The sequence below is a fragment of the Malania oleifera genome, chromosome 3 (genome assembly GCF_029873635.1).
Source record: "Malania oleifera isolate guangnan ecotype guangnan chromosome 3, ASM2987363v1, whole genome shotgun sequence".
NCBI classification, from domain to species: domain Eukaryota; kingdom Viridiplantae; phylum Streptophyta; class Magnoliopsida; order Santalales; family Ximeniaceae; genus Malania; species Malania oleifera.
The window spans coordinates 82,855,707-82,870,617 of NC_080419.1; positions in this window are offsets into that span (position 1 = coordinate 82,855,707).

Consider the following 14,911-nt stretch of genomic DNA (forward strand, 5'->3'; position numbering starts at 1 on the left):
TGTTTTGTGTTCAACAGTGCACTTGTCATGTTTAAAAGACACTTTGCAACCTTTATCACATAGTTGGCTTATGCTCAATAAGTTGTGTTTTAAACCTTCAACTAATAAAACATCATCTATAATGAGTGAGGAATCATTATCGACTTTACCTATGCCTGTGATCCTTCCTTTAGCATTATCTCCAAAAGTAACAAATCCTTCATCCTTCGATGTGATGGATGTGAACTTGGCTTTATCCCTAATCATATGACTTGAGCATTCGTTATCCATATACCATCTATCTTTTGAGAATGCCGATCTTAAGCTTATCTGCAAGTCACAATCAAACAACTAGCTTTGGTACCCACATTTTCTTGGGTCCAAGGGGTTTAGTGCTAGACTGACCTTAGAACTTCCATACTTTCTTTATTTTTATATCTTTATTTTGAAAGGATAGTCGAATTGTATGTGACCCAACCTTCTACATTTAAAGCATGTGGTATTTTTATAATAATTCTTAGTTGGAACATATGACTTTGACTCTCTTCTAAAATAACCCATGTAAAGGTGTCTATTCTTTAGATTTTCGTTTCCATTAAAGCCAAGCCCTTCCTTTTCTAGGGAATTTTTTTGGGATCCTAGGAGCTTTTCAAAATTGCTTTATCCTTCAGTAAATTTTTTTAAATAATTTCAGCTTTATCTCTCAAATATTTTTCTAACTCCTCAATTTTCAAATCTTTATCATTTATGAATGATGCATGAGATTCATTTTGGCATTCAACCAAATTTGAGAGTTCTTTGACTTTTCTTTTCAGCTCAGAGACTTTCTTTGTTTTCTTCTCAAGCATTTTAATAGAGTATAGGTATTCTTGTTTCAGTTCATCATATGAAATCAAGTCATTTTCATTTTCAAACTCACTAGAATAATATGAGGATGATGAAAATGATGATTGTACCTCAAGGTCATCATGTGCCATTAGACATAGATTGGCAATCTTGTCGTCGTCGGATTCAAATTATGAACTTTTAGTGCTGTGAGTATCCCGACTTACTTTTAGCTTCTTCTTCTTTTTCTTTGAGGCTTTCACTAGCTTGGGGCACTTAGGCTTGATGTGTCCAACTTCTCGATAGTTGTAGCATGTTGGTGGATCCTCCTTTTTTTTCTTCTTCATGCTAGACTCTCCTCTTTCCGATTAAAGTTTTGGAATTTTCTGTTCAACTTCTTGTTCTTCTTTAAGAACTTCTCAAACTTCTTTGTTAGTGAGGCCATGTCATCATCCGTTTTGGAATCACTTCCTTCACTTGAGTACCTTGATGATGCCTTAAGTGCAGTGACCTTTTTTGCTTTGTTTTGCTCATTTTTCCTCTTGTTTATTGCCAGCTCATAGGTGATGAGCGATCCAATGAGTTCGTCCACCGACATCTCTTTGTGCTATTGCCGTAGCTTTCACTTCCCACACTGGAGGTAATCCCCTGAGTATTTTCCTGATCAACTCATAAGTAGGGTAAATTTTTCCAAGAGCATTTAAAGAGTTAATGATGTGTGTGAATCTAGTGTACACGGATTGTATGGATTCATCAGTAGTCATTTTGAATGCTTCATATTCACTAGTGAGCATGTTTATCCTACTATCCTTAACTTCCTTAGTGTCTTCATATGTAACTTGTAATTTTTCCCAAATTTCTTTAGTTGAGTTACATATCATTACCCTATTAAATTCATTCACATCTAATGCACAGAAAAGTAAGTTCATGGCAGTGGCATTGATTTTTACTGACTTCCAATCCTCTTCAGTATGTTCATCTTTAGTTTTAGGTACATTAATCTTATTAATTACTTTCATGGGAATGTGATTTCCCTTAGTCACTATTTTCCAAATCTTCCAATCTATGTTCAGTAGATATATGTTCATCCTACATTTCCAATAGTTGTAATTTACACCACAAAAAAATGGGTGGTTTAGTGGATGAGTGTCCCTCATCGAATAGAGTTACACCGATATGTTCCATGTGATCTTTTTACAAATAAACTATTAAGCCTTTGTAAACCCGCTTTGATACCAATTGTTGAGTTAGGTGTAATCCTAAGAGAGGGGTGAATTGGGTATTTTAAAATTCTTTGAATCTATTTACCACTTAAACCCTATTTGTATATTTAACAAATTAAGGGTAGGCACTTATAATTGAGTTAAAGTTATTTTATTAATGAGTTCCATTTACCCAGTTAATTGTGTGTAAAGTAATTCACCATCCACATGCAATGCAATTAATATAATGTAATGCTAAAAGTAAAGAGTAAAGGGAAGAGAGAAGATAAACGCGGTTTTCCAACTCGGCTCATGTCCTCGCCTTGAGCAACCACTCAAGGATTTCACTAAAATGCCTGCTCCTTAAATTTGGACAAAGCTTCCCTTACAATCTACTGCTTACAAAAGGTGCAACTTTCTCCTACTCCGCTGCTTACAAGAGATACAACTCTCTCCTCAAACATCAGTTCACACACCGAACTGTGTGTACAATAGAAATTGTAAAGACACTAAAAAATTGCTTCCAAACAAAAGCTTGAGGACAATTCAAATTCCCAATACATTTACCATATGATATAATCTAAAGCTTAGAATGTATGAAACGATATAATCGTTTATGTATGATATGCTTTAACACACAATTCTCTTTTTAACAAATCTCCCAAAATGTTTGTATGATACAATACTTTGGAGAAATTAGGGTTCAATCTTTAAATGAAAAAATAGCTTTGAAGATTGCAAAGATTTGAAGTACACTTTGTAAAAAACAATATTTTTTTCAAGATGTCAATCTCAAAGTGATCTTGGTAATATTTGACTTAAAGTATATATCTATATATCTATATATCTATATGATGAGAATACCAAAGATCAACAAACTTAATATTTGATTTTCGAAAACTATCCTTCAATATATATAGATCTAGTTATGCACTTCTTAGGATATCTAATCAACTAGTTTAGAGATAACCAAAAAATCACGTTTTAACTTTGAAAATACTTGAATAATTACTCTTTAAACAATAGCCAAATAAAACTTTCTCAAGTATTCTACCAGAAAAAAAAAAATTATATGAATATAAAAACTGAACTCAATATCAAGTGTCTCTAAATATATTCAATACAGATGGTGATATGGGATTCTCTAACAAAACTAAATGTAATAACCAAACCTCAAACCAAGTTGAAGCACAAGATGTATAATAAAGATACCTTTAGAGTTTTTGAGGTGATTTGCCCAAAGATGATGTGTAGAATCTAGAGCGTAGGCAAACGTACATCAATCAACTCATGTATCTCAGTTTTCTTTTCAACAAAATGTGTTCTTCACTTTACATTGATCTTCTTGTGTTTTTGCACTTGTACTAGGGTTTAGATAATCAGTATTTATAGCGTCTTACCCTTAGAATTGATCTCAACCGTTGGAACAATAAAATAGCTTGCGAATTCTTTTAATAAAAATGATATTTTAAAGTTTTCCCATAGGTTCAGATGACCGAAGCCATAGGCTCAGACAACCGAAATCATTGAATTCCTTTGAAAAAAATGGCCTGAACACAGGGTCAGACGACCAAGATCAAGGTTTATACAACCGAAGTGTTGAGTTCAGACGACCGAGGTGAAGGTTCAGTCATCTGAAGTGCTTCTGCTTGTTTCTGTTCTGCACCTTAAATTCCTCAGATGACTGAGGAAATTCTTCAGTCAGCTGAACTTCAAGTTCAGTCAATCGAAGTCCCTAATTTTGAAATTTTTCTGTTCTAATTTAAAGATCTGCTTTGCTCTCCTTCTTGGGTTTTTTGTAAAACATATTTTCCATGATTTTAAAAGTATTTTCAAGTCCATAAAAGTTTCCTAGTGATATACATGAAATGCATGAATCCTAAAGTCTCTCTAAGTTATGTTGAGCCTCAAATTAAATCATACAAAAATGTAAATACATGAGATCTAAGTACCCATTCTCAAGATGTTTTAACTTTGTCACTTGCATCTTGATTCTCGTACTCTTTGAGTTCCATGGGTCTTGCCAAGATTTGCAAGCTTTACTTTAAGGCTTCCATGACTCGTTATCCTTTCTTGCATGCTTAATATAATTCTTGTTCACAAACTCAATGTACAGATCAAATACCAAGTGATTTGTCATTATCAAAACCGGATTGGACTCATAGAGTCAATAGACTTAGTTCATGTTGCTGGTAGAGTTTGCGTATAATAATAGTTGTCTAACCGGCATTGGCATGGCACTGTTTGAAGCACTGTATGGTAGGAGATGTCGTTCTCCTTTATTTTGGGATGAGATGGGTAAGCGGCGACTTGTGGGGCCAAAGCTGGCATAGCAAGCATGTGACAAAGTTCATCTCATTAGAGATAAAATCAGTGCAACTCAGAGCTGACAGAAGAGTTATACTAATAACCACTGTATGAGGTTAGAGTTTGATGTTGGTGATTATGTATTCTTGAAGATAACTCCGTTAAAAGGGGTTATAAGGTTTGGAAGGAAGGGTATAATTAGCCATAGGTTCATCTGTCCCTTTGAGATTCTAGATAAAGTGGGGCCGGTTGCCTATAGGTTAGCTTTACTACCTATGTTATCCATGACGTATTCCACATTTCTATGTTGAGGAAATACGTCCCAGACCCTTCTCATATTATCAGTTATGGTGAATTAGAGCTCAAAGATTCACTAGTTTATAAGGAGGTACCAGTATAGATTTTAGATAGGTAGGTGCCGGAATTACTCAATAAAAAGATTCCTCTGGTAAAATTTTTGTGGAGAAATGACGCGATAGAAGAGGCTTCTTGGGAACTTGAGGAACAGATATGACAGGAATACCCGCAGTTGTTCCACGAGGTTCAGTAATGATTAAAGGAAATGCAAGTGATTGTATAATATTTCTTTTGCAGGTACATGTAATAATTTAATTAGTAAGTAGCATTTTAGTTTTAGGAGAATTTTATTTTGTGTATGTAATCTCCTAGGACTTGGAATGTAACCATGGTATTCCTCCACCATAAGTGAGGGTAAGTAATAAAATAAGTAAACCGTTTTGCTTTTAAGGGATGATAAATCACATGAATAACAAATTTTGAGGATGAAATTTTATAAGAAGGGGGGAATATAGTGATCCAAAGGAATTATTGTATTTAAATAATAAAATAAGGGGGGAAAAAGAAAAATGTAACAGGCCCTCGTCAACGAATACATGGGGTTTGTCGATGAGAAAACATAAGGGGCTCGTCGACGAGGGAGTGTTTCGTCGATGAGAAAATACCGAGAGGCCATTTTCGCATCCCTGAATTTCATCGACGAGAAACAAATGTTTGTCGATGAACTTCCTTTGTGACCTCGTCGACGAGGTGACGTGGCTCGTTGACGAATGTCAGTGTATAAATAGCACTAAACTCGATTTTTCAGCAGATTTTCATGCGAAATACTTTTCTCTCTCTCCCTTTTCGGTTTCTACCCCTTCTCTCTTAATTTATGGGTCCGTTCTTCACCGGATTGACGATCTGAAGCCACCACGACACTCTTGGGGAAGTTCTCTGCATATCTGCTAGAGTGGATCATTGGTGGGACGAGTTTGAAATTCATCCCAGATTCAAGGTAAGGCTTTTTATTCAAAATTTGGCTTTACCATAGTTGTAGGAAATGTTATATACGAAGAAATACTGAAGTTTAGTTCTCAGAGAAGTTGTTTTCAGGGTGTTGAACGGGGAACCCAGTGGGTGTTGGATTAATTGTTTTAATGGTTTTTCAAAAATCAAGTAAGGGGATAAATTAAGCTAGTTGTTTTTACAAAATATATGTATAATCTTACAGTATTTAATTTCAGGAAAATAAATATATATTAGCATTATGTTTGGGAAAATACTGTCGTAAATGACGATATGTTTTAAATATGTGTAATACCCATTTTGTGTGACATGAGTTGTATTTATTATGAATTACTATTTATGGGAAAATTCTGAAATGATACAAAGAATTTTTAAATAGTATAATGGCGTACGGGCCAAGGATTTTTAAATGATATATCGGCGTACAAGCCGAGAGCTTTGATTCGATATACCGGCATACAAGCTGAAGGTTTTATGTGATATGCTGGGGTACGGGCTAAGAATTTTGTCTGATTTATAAAACAATGTGCGGGTCGTGAATAGTAAAATATGAAATGTCGACTTACGGGCCGATGATTTTCACGTTATATATGCAAAATGTTATGATGATATTAACATGTTAATTATTAATATGAAATAGCATGTATCACTGTTTGATTATATGTTATATGTTATCAGAGCTTGGTTGGCTTGGTTTAGGCTTACACGTGCACAGTACCGTAGCTATGTATTCATGATCATCATGATATTAATGTTATCACTGTCATACGGGGCAGCGTGAGGATGGATAGTCGATATGGTTTAATGAAGTTTTTGCACCCTTGGTGTACGAACCAGGTTTGGCAGACCCATCATACTTTGAGACTGTACTTTTGACTTGGTAGTGGTTGGCCAGCCATTGTCAGGTCCAGCCTTCGGGCCACATAACCCAACCATGTGGGGGTAATACATGACAACAGTCAGCTAACCTTCTAAGGTATTTTCGTATTATTGATATATGAGATGAATTATGGTTGTAGAAATCATGTATGTTCTACCATGTGATGATTATATATGTTTTTCCAGATATGATACAGACAATTTACTAAATATGTTTATGTATGATTTATGTATAACACGAAAAAACTCATGTTGCCACACAGTAATATTAGTTTATCTTCCCTTACTGAGAGGTGTCTCACCCCAAATTATATGAACATTTCAGGAGCCCCCGATAGGAGAGCAGATAAAGCTCCACTGAGATAGTCACAGCTAATCTGCCCTTTCTGAAAGGTAAGTATTTTGATAGAGTCGGATGGATTTTTTGGAAAATGACCCTAGGACTCTTTTAGGTTGTAAATATAACAACAATGGATGTAGTAGCTCTAGTATTGTGTGTAATGGTGTTGTATATATGGTATTATAAGATGTTAATGATTTTATGTTTCTTGCTGCTCAGGCTTCCGTATTATATTTTTCATGTATCCCTGGTACCCACGGGTTCAGGTTGATTGTGATTTGCAGATTTTGTTATATTGGTTTTTATTATATTATTAGAAAAAAAATTATGTGGAAATTAAGCAGGTCGTTACTCTCTCTCTCTCTCTCTCTCTCTCTCTCTCTCTCTCTCTCTCTCTCTTTCTCTCTTATTTTGTTTGAATTTTTTTATATTCTCTTTTTGTATAAAAAATATTTTTGGTTGTTCACACAAAATATGGTTTCAACACCCATATTTTAGATGATTAAATTTTGTCACATAACAAATGTTGACCTTATGGGTCATATCTCGTTTTGATTATGACAAATACTTTGCCGTTTAATGTTTGTCAAGTTTGTGTGCAGGTTCATATTGGCAAAATCAGTTGATAGCGCATGAAGACTTGAAGAAAACAAAAACCTAGAATAGTTATTCATTGTAATTTATATTATGCTTAATTCGGGTCTGTAATAATAATATAGGAAATGGTCTATAATAATTTGCATATCATGCATGATAGGAACTGATAAGCTCAAGACCATAGAGTGACCTTGGGGATAACCCTTTCGTTGACTGACACTAGGTTTTTGGGACTAACTCAAAGACCTTAGAAAGACCCTAGATCCTTGTACTTACACTTAGGATAGTCCCCAATATCACATTTACTATCAGGGGTATAAATTGAATTAAATCAATACTTAAAAGGCAAAATTAGTGAGACTTCGGGCGATTGAACCCCTGGTGCTCAAAAAACCTTGGGCAACCGAACCTTTGACCAGTTAGAAAGTTGACTTGGTTTCGGGCGACCGAACCAAACCTGACTGTAGCATCCTCGGGCAACTGAACATCCATTCTGACTTTTCCCACCAACTCGGTAGCTCGAAATTCATGTTCAAATTTGCCTCGGGCTACTGAATACATGAGTTCGGCAGACCGAACTCAGGACCGGGCGATCAAATCATGGTGATTTGAAGAATCACCTCGGTTCAGCAAACCAAACCAAAATTCAGACACATGAACCTTAAAAATCACGTTTTCTTTTGTGCCCGTTCGGGCAACCGAACCTCAGGTCGGGCACCTAAAATTCTCGGGTTGGTCCAATTTTTAACCGTGGTAAACAGGGTTAAACATGGTTAATTTTTCTAATCACTTTTAAAAAAATTTAATAATACCCTATGTATCCCCAACAATCATAATTTTCCCCTTGCCTATATATATATATCTTCTTATTTGTTCAATCAGGGGTCGATTAGCAAAAAGTATTAAGCCAAAACTCTTTCAAATTTCCAAATCCTATTTTGCTCATACTATTTCCATACACTCGAAAAATTTGATTTTATTGATTGACCAAGTTTGGTGAGAGTGCTTAGAGTGCTTATGTATCATTCCATATTGCTTATAACTCTCATAGTGATTGTTTATTGATTTTGTTATTGAGAGTTAAGCATAAAGTTCTCCACCGATTTAACTTAATAAATCTAGTGTGTGGAGAACTTTGAGGCTTGTGGGTCTTTGCATTAATATTGCAAGGTTCCTTAGCCAATATTTTTGGTGTGCAAAATATTTTTATAAGCTTGCATTCAAACATCTCTTGTGCTAAGTACATAGAGAAAATATTTTTGAGTTTGTTTGAATCATCTTGCTAGCATTTTCGAAACCCTAAATTGATATTAAGATTATTTTATACGTTGTTTCAAAGAAAAGGTTATTGATACTTTTGTGCTTTACTGAGTATATTCTTTAGATTAAGTGTTTTGCACACGTATTGCACTAAACTTATAGTTCATATTTGTTTGAGGTGCATTGATTAGTGCTTATGCTAAATCGGTACATAGTTTTCTTAGTTTAGAAGCATTTATTTGTATGCCCAATTTTTATATCTGTTGTATTCCAAGCGTGGACCTGAAGAGGGAGACTAACCTTGTTGAATAGTCCTGGATTGGTTTAGACCCGGTTAGGAAAGATAGGTGTACCATCCTGATAAGGTGTAGGTTGAGGTCAACCCCGTTAATTGACCTGGTTGTAATCAGTGCTGTGCTACCTGTTAAGTGAGCATTAGTGGTATCATTGTACTAGTGAGCCAAAGCGGGGACGTATGTAGCATTAGCCAAACCCCGATAACATATCGTGTGTGCACTGTTTATATTTCCGCAATCTACATTCCTGCACATGTATGTTATTCTGTGAAAGCTGTGCATGATTTTATTTCCACACATTTTATTTATCTGCGCATTTGGGTTTATGAGTATATAAACAAACATTAGGTTGAGTATTACTACTTCTGATTTGAACATACCTAGGTAGAAATTTTAAATACCCAATTCACCCCCCCCCCCTCTTGGGAATACACCAAGGCTAACAAAAACCTCATTCAAATATTACGTACCAAAATCTTAAGATGCAAAATACAAATACCATATATATGTTTGGGTCAAAAGATGTAATCAAGATGCGTGTGTGAATAGAGCTCAACTACATGCTTTATCAATTTAGCATGGTCCTCGTGTGTAATTGACTTTGGGAAGCACAATTTAAGAGAGTGGTGTGTATGCATAAAAGAGACCACGTGGTTGGTGTATGAGTTGATTACCCTTTACCATAATAAAATCATGTGCTCCTCACTTTCATCAAGATGTATGGAATCTATTAGTTGGTGTAAGAAAAAAGAAAGAAAACATAAGTTACATAGTTATGTAAAAAACAAAAGATTAAGCTGATTTTAGAGCAGCTTAATCTATCTCTCTACAATGAGAACCGAATGCTCTGATACCATGTTGAGAACTCAAGAACTCAAGAAACAAGAAAAAGGATTGAGAAAAAATTCTCTGTATTTTCAATTGAATGAGATAATCTACTTTACATGGCCGACTTTAATCCTTTATATAAAAGAATTAGTTACACAAGAAGCATAATCAAAAATAACTTCCTAACTAACTAACTAACTAGCTGGCTGACTCATATGTACATATGTTAATAGTAATCATTTACAAGTTATTTTTGGCTATCTCGAAGGCATGTGACATTTGTTCCCAAATCTGAGTAGTCGCTTCCAAATTGTTTTGGCTATCTTAGAGGCATATAGCAATAATTCCCAAATTCGAGTAGTCATTTCCAAGTTGTATTGGCTATCTCAGAGGCATGTGATAGTAGTTCCCAAATATGAGTAGTCGCTTCCGAGTTATTTTGGTTGTCATGGAGGAATGTGGCATTAGTTCCTAAATTCGAGTAGTCACTTCCAAGCTGTCTTGACTATCTCAGAGGTATATGACAATAGTTCCCAAATTTGAGTAGTCGCTTTCAAGTTATTTCGATTATCTCAAAGGCATGTGGCATTAGTTCCCAAATCTAAGTAGTCATTTTTAAAGTTGTAATGATTTATACACCTTAGTGGTATGTGGCATAGTACCAAACCCACGGTAGTGATTTTTCATAAACTAAGACAATTTACACCTTACTCTATAAGTTTGTGGAGTTGACCTAAATTTCAAGCATCTTTGTAAACCCATACATATTTTTTTTGTTAGGCCCGATAAAAAATTCATGTCTTCTATATTTATAGATTTGTTACTATAGGAGGCCAAGAGACAGATATTCCTATCATCCTAAGTAACAAACATATAAAGAGAGGCATTTGTAGACACTCCATTTTATCTGTGGCTTATATAACACAAATTGGGTAAAATCCATTAATACAATTAAATGAAAAAAATAAAGGAAAAATTGAAAAATACAAGGAAAAGGAAATTTTCATATTAAAATTAAAAAGAAAAATAAAAAATGAAATAAAAATGGTGGGTCAGCATCTTCAGTTTCAAACCTACAAGCGCAAAAGGAAGATTTGCAATAAGACATATGTGAATTGTGAATTAAAACATGTGAGCCAATTTAAATTAAATATGATTGATCAAATTAGGTGTTGATTGATCTAATCAATGCTAAATTGAGTGATCCCCCAGACCTATAAATAGTGGGCTTCTAAGCGAAGGCACGCACAGAGGTTGAGATGTAGAGAAAGTACAAGAAAAGAAATTGTTCATTGAGATTTTTAGAGAAAGAATTTTGAGGATTGGGAAGAGAATGCTCGAAGATTTGAAATTGAAAAGGAGAAGGAAGGAAAAAGATTTAGACGCTTGAATTGCAGAAGCGGTGAAGGAGCAGTATTCAAAAAAAATTGAAGAGGGCTCGGGCAAAGGAAGAGAAGGTTGCATATTGGAGATTTTAGGAACAGAGATTGATATTTTTAAAATCTATATTAGTCTTGTTTAAATTTCTAGCATGTTGAATGTTGAACTTAAAATTCTTTAATTTGAGTTTAAGTTTGAACATAATAGGAATCAACAAATCCAGAAATTTTCTTGGAATATTCCAAACAAAATTCGAATACCCATACCCATATCAAAATTCAATAACTCGAATTCGAATGCCCCAAATCCAACCTAAATTCGGGTCAATTTGACCTGTATCATAATCAGCTGACCTAAAGACCTAAGACTCAGGTCCAACTTTGACTTGGGTCCATTGACCTTTGACCTTTGACCTTGACCCTGACCCAAGCCCATCTAAACCTAAGACCCAAAGCCTAATTAGTTAACCCTTTAAATTGGCATATCTCTAAAAGCCCAGCCCATCCTCAAATCTAAGTTAACTTCGGCCTAATTGGGCTTGGCTTCGCCCAATTGGGCTTGGCCTAGCCCAAAGACTTAATTAGAGCTAATTCCTAGTCCAACCTACAACCTAAGTCCACAACTTGTCTCTAGCCCAACCAAGTCTGGCCCAAAAAAACTTGAAACTTATTCTGACCCAAATGGGCCTGATCCAACTTAAATCCACCATGACCTAGTCCAAACCTAATTGAGCTAACCCAACTGACCCTAACTTTCACCAAGCCCTAACTCAAACCCAAACCTAAGCCAAAACCTAGCTTGGGTTAGAACCTAGGTCAATCAACCCTCAATTATCATTTAGATCCTAGAAAAAAAAAATTTCAAAGGACTTAATGGGATAGTGTAATTTTAGTGCATCATACCTAGGTACGTGTATTAGCGCCCATGTGCCCTTATTCTTTTTCAACGTACCTTGACAACTCCCAAAACAATGTTGTTTTGCCAAGTGTATGGGAAGCCACGTGTAGGCATATGAGGCCATGCTCTCGGATTATTAATTTTTTTTTCTCCTTTTTCTTTCTTTTCTCATTTTGTTTGAAAAATATTTTTGAATGTCTGACACAAAATATGGTGCCAACACCCCTGCCTTCCCATGCATAGTGTCACGAGTTAAGCTTGTTTGGAGCATTATGCTTGCCTGTGACCACTTATCTCGCGTGCTTAGGATGGGTTTCCATGTAAATACTAGTGTAGGGTTATTTTCTGTTAGTAGTGTCTTTATATGCCAAATAAGGCAGTATAACTCCTCGGTCACTTTGATGTTTCCTAGTGCCAAGATGATAATTACATAAAAACCTCTTTAGGGGAGGGTGAGTGTTCATTAGTCATTGTAAAACTCACTAACTTTTGTCAATGTGTTTTGCCTACTTTCCTCCCTCGCTAAGCACACAATGTCAAGGAAGGTGTTGTTAATGAATTACGTTTACTTCAATGTTTATTGCTTGCTTGCCACGACTTTCATGAATTGATTACTGTTTCCACTGCTATTTGAATGAATGTTAATGAAAATGTTTCGTGGATAAATGTTGGTAAACGATAGGCTGACTAATTAAGCAAGAGTGTTTTAGCTAGTGCCACACAGCCCTTCACAAGGGTGTGAAAATAGTTGGACCGTGACATATAGGCACGTAAGTCCACACTCTAGGATTAATTAATTTTTCTTCTTTCTCTCTCTCTCTCTCTCTCTTTTATTTTGTTTGAATTTTTTTCCTTCTCTTTTTGTTTGAAAAAATATTTTTGGTTGTCTACACAAAATATGGTTTCAACATCCAAATTTTAGATGATTAAATATTGTCACATAACAAATATTACATACCAAAATCTTAAGATGCAAAATACAAATACTCTATATATGTTTGGTTGTCTTGGAGGAATGTGGCATTAGTTCCCAAATTCGAGTAGTCACTTCCAAGTTGCCTTGACTCTCTTAGAAGTATGTGACAATAGTTCCCAAATTTGAGTAGTTGTTTTCAAGTTATTTCGATTATCCCAAATGCATGTGGCATTAGTTACCAAATCTAAGTAGTCATTTTTAAAGTTGTAATGATTTATGTACCTTAGTGGTATGTGACATAGTACGAAACCCATGGTAGTGATTTTTCATAAACTAAGACAATTTACACCTTACTCTATAAGTTTGTGGAGTTGACCTAAATTTCAAGCATCTTTGTAAACCCATACATATTTTTTGGTTAGGCCCAATCAAAACTTCATGTCTTCTGTATTTATAGATTTGTTACCATAGGATGCCAAGAGACAGGTATTCCTATCATCCTAAGTAACAAACATATAAAGAGAGGCAGTTGTAGATACTCCATTTTATCTGGAGCTTATATAACACAAATTGGGTAAAATCCATCAATACAATTAAATGAGGAAAATACAGGAAAAGTGAAAAAAAAAATACAACGAAAATGAAATTTTCATTTTGAAAATTAAAAAAATAGAAAAAAAAACGAAATAAAAATGGTGAGCCAGTATCTTCAGTTTCAAACCTACAAGCACAAAAGGAAGATTTGCAATTAGACATATGTGAATTGTGAATTAAAACATGTGAGCCACTTTAAATTAAATTAGATTGATCAAATTAGGTGTTGATTGATCTAATCAATGCTAAATTGAATGATCCCCCAGACCTATAAATAGTGGACTTCTAAGCGAAGGCACACACAAAGGCTGAGATGCAGAGAAAGTACAAGAAAATGAATTGTTCATTGAGATTTTTAGAGAAAGAATTGTGAGGATTAGGAAGAGAATGCCTGAAGATTTGAAATTGAGAAGGAGAAGGAAGGCAAAAGATTCAGAGGCTTGAATTGCAAAAGCGGTGAAAGAGCAGCAATCAAAAAAAATTGAAGAGGGCTCGGGCAAAAGAAAAGAAGGTTGCAGAGTGGAGAATTTAGGAACATAGGTTGCTATTTTTAAATTCTATACTAGCCTTGTTTAAATTTCTAGCATGTTGAATGTTGAACTTAAAATTATTTAATTTGAGTTTAAGTTTGAACAAAATAGAAATCAACAAATAAAGAATTTTTCCTAGAATATTCCAAAAAAAAGTCAATTACCCATACCCATACCCATATCAAAATCCAATAACCCAGATTCGAATGCCTCAAATCCAACCCAAATTCGGGTCAATTTGACCCGAATCCTAATTAGTTGACCTAAAGACCTAAGACTCGGGTCCAACTTTGACTTGGGTCCATTGACCTTTGACCTTGACCCTGATCCAAACCCATCTAAACCTAAGACCCAAAGCCCAATTAGTTAACCCTTTAAATTGGCTCATCTCTAAAAGCCTAGCCCATCCTTAAATCTAAGCTAACTTAAGCCTAATTGGGCTTGGCCTAGCCCAGAGACTTAATTAGAGCTAATTCCCAGTCCAACCTACAACCTAAACCCACAACTTGTCTCTAGCTCAACCAAGTCTAACCAAAACAAACTTGAAGCCTATTCTGACCCAAATGGGCCTGATCCAACTTAAATCCACCATGACCTAGCCCAAACCTAATTGAGCTAACCCAGTTGACCCTGACTTTCACCAAGCCCTAACTCTAACCCGAACCTAAGCCAAAACCTAGCTTGGGTTAGAACCTAGGTCAATCGACCCTCAATTATCATTTGGATCCTAGAAAAAAAAATTTGCAAAGGACTTAATGGGATAGTGTCATTTCGAT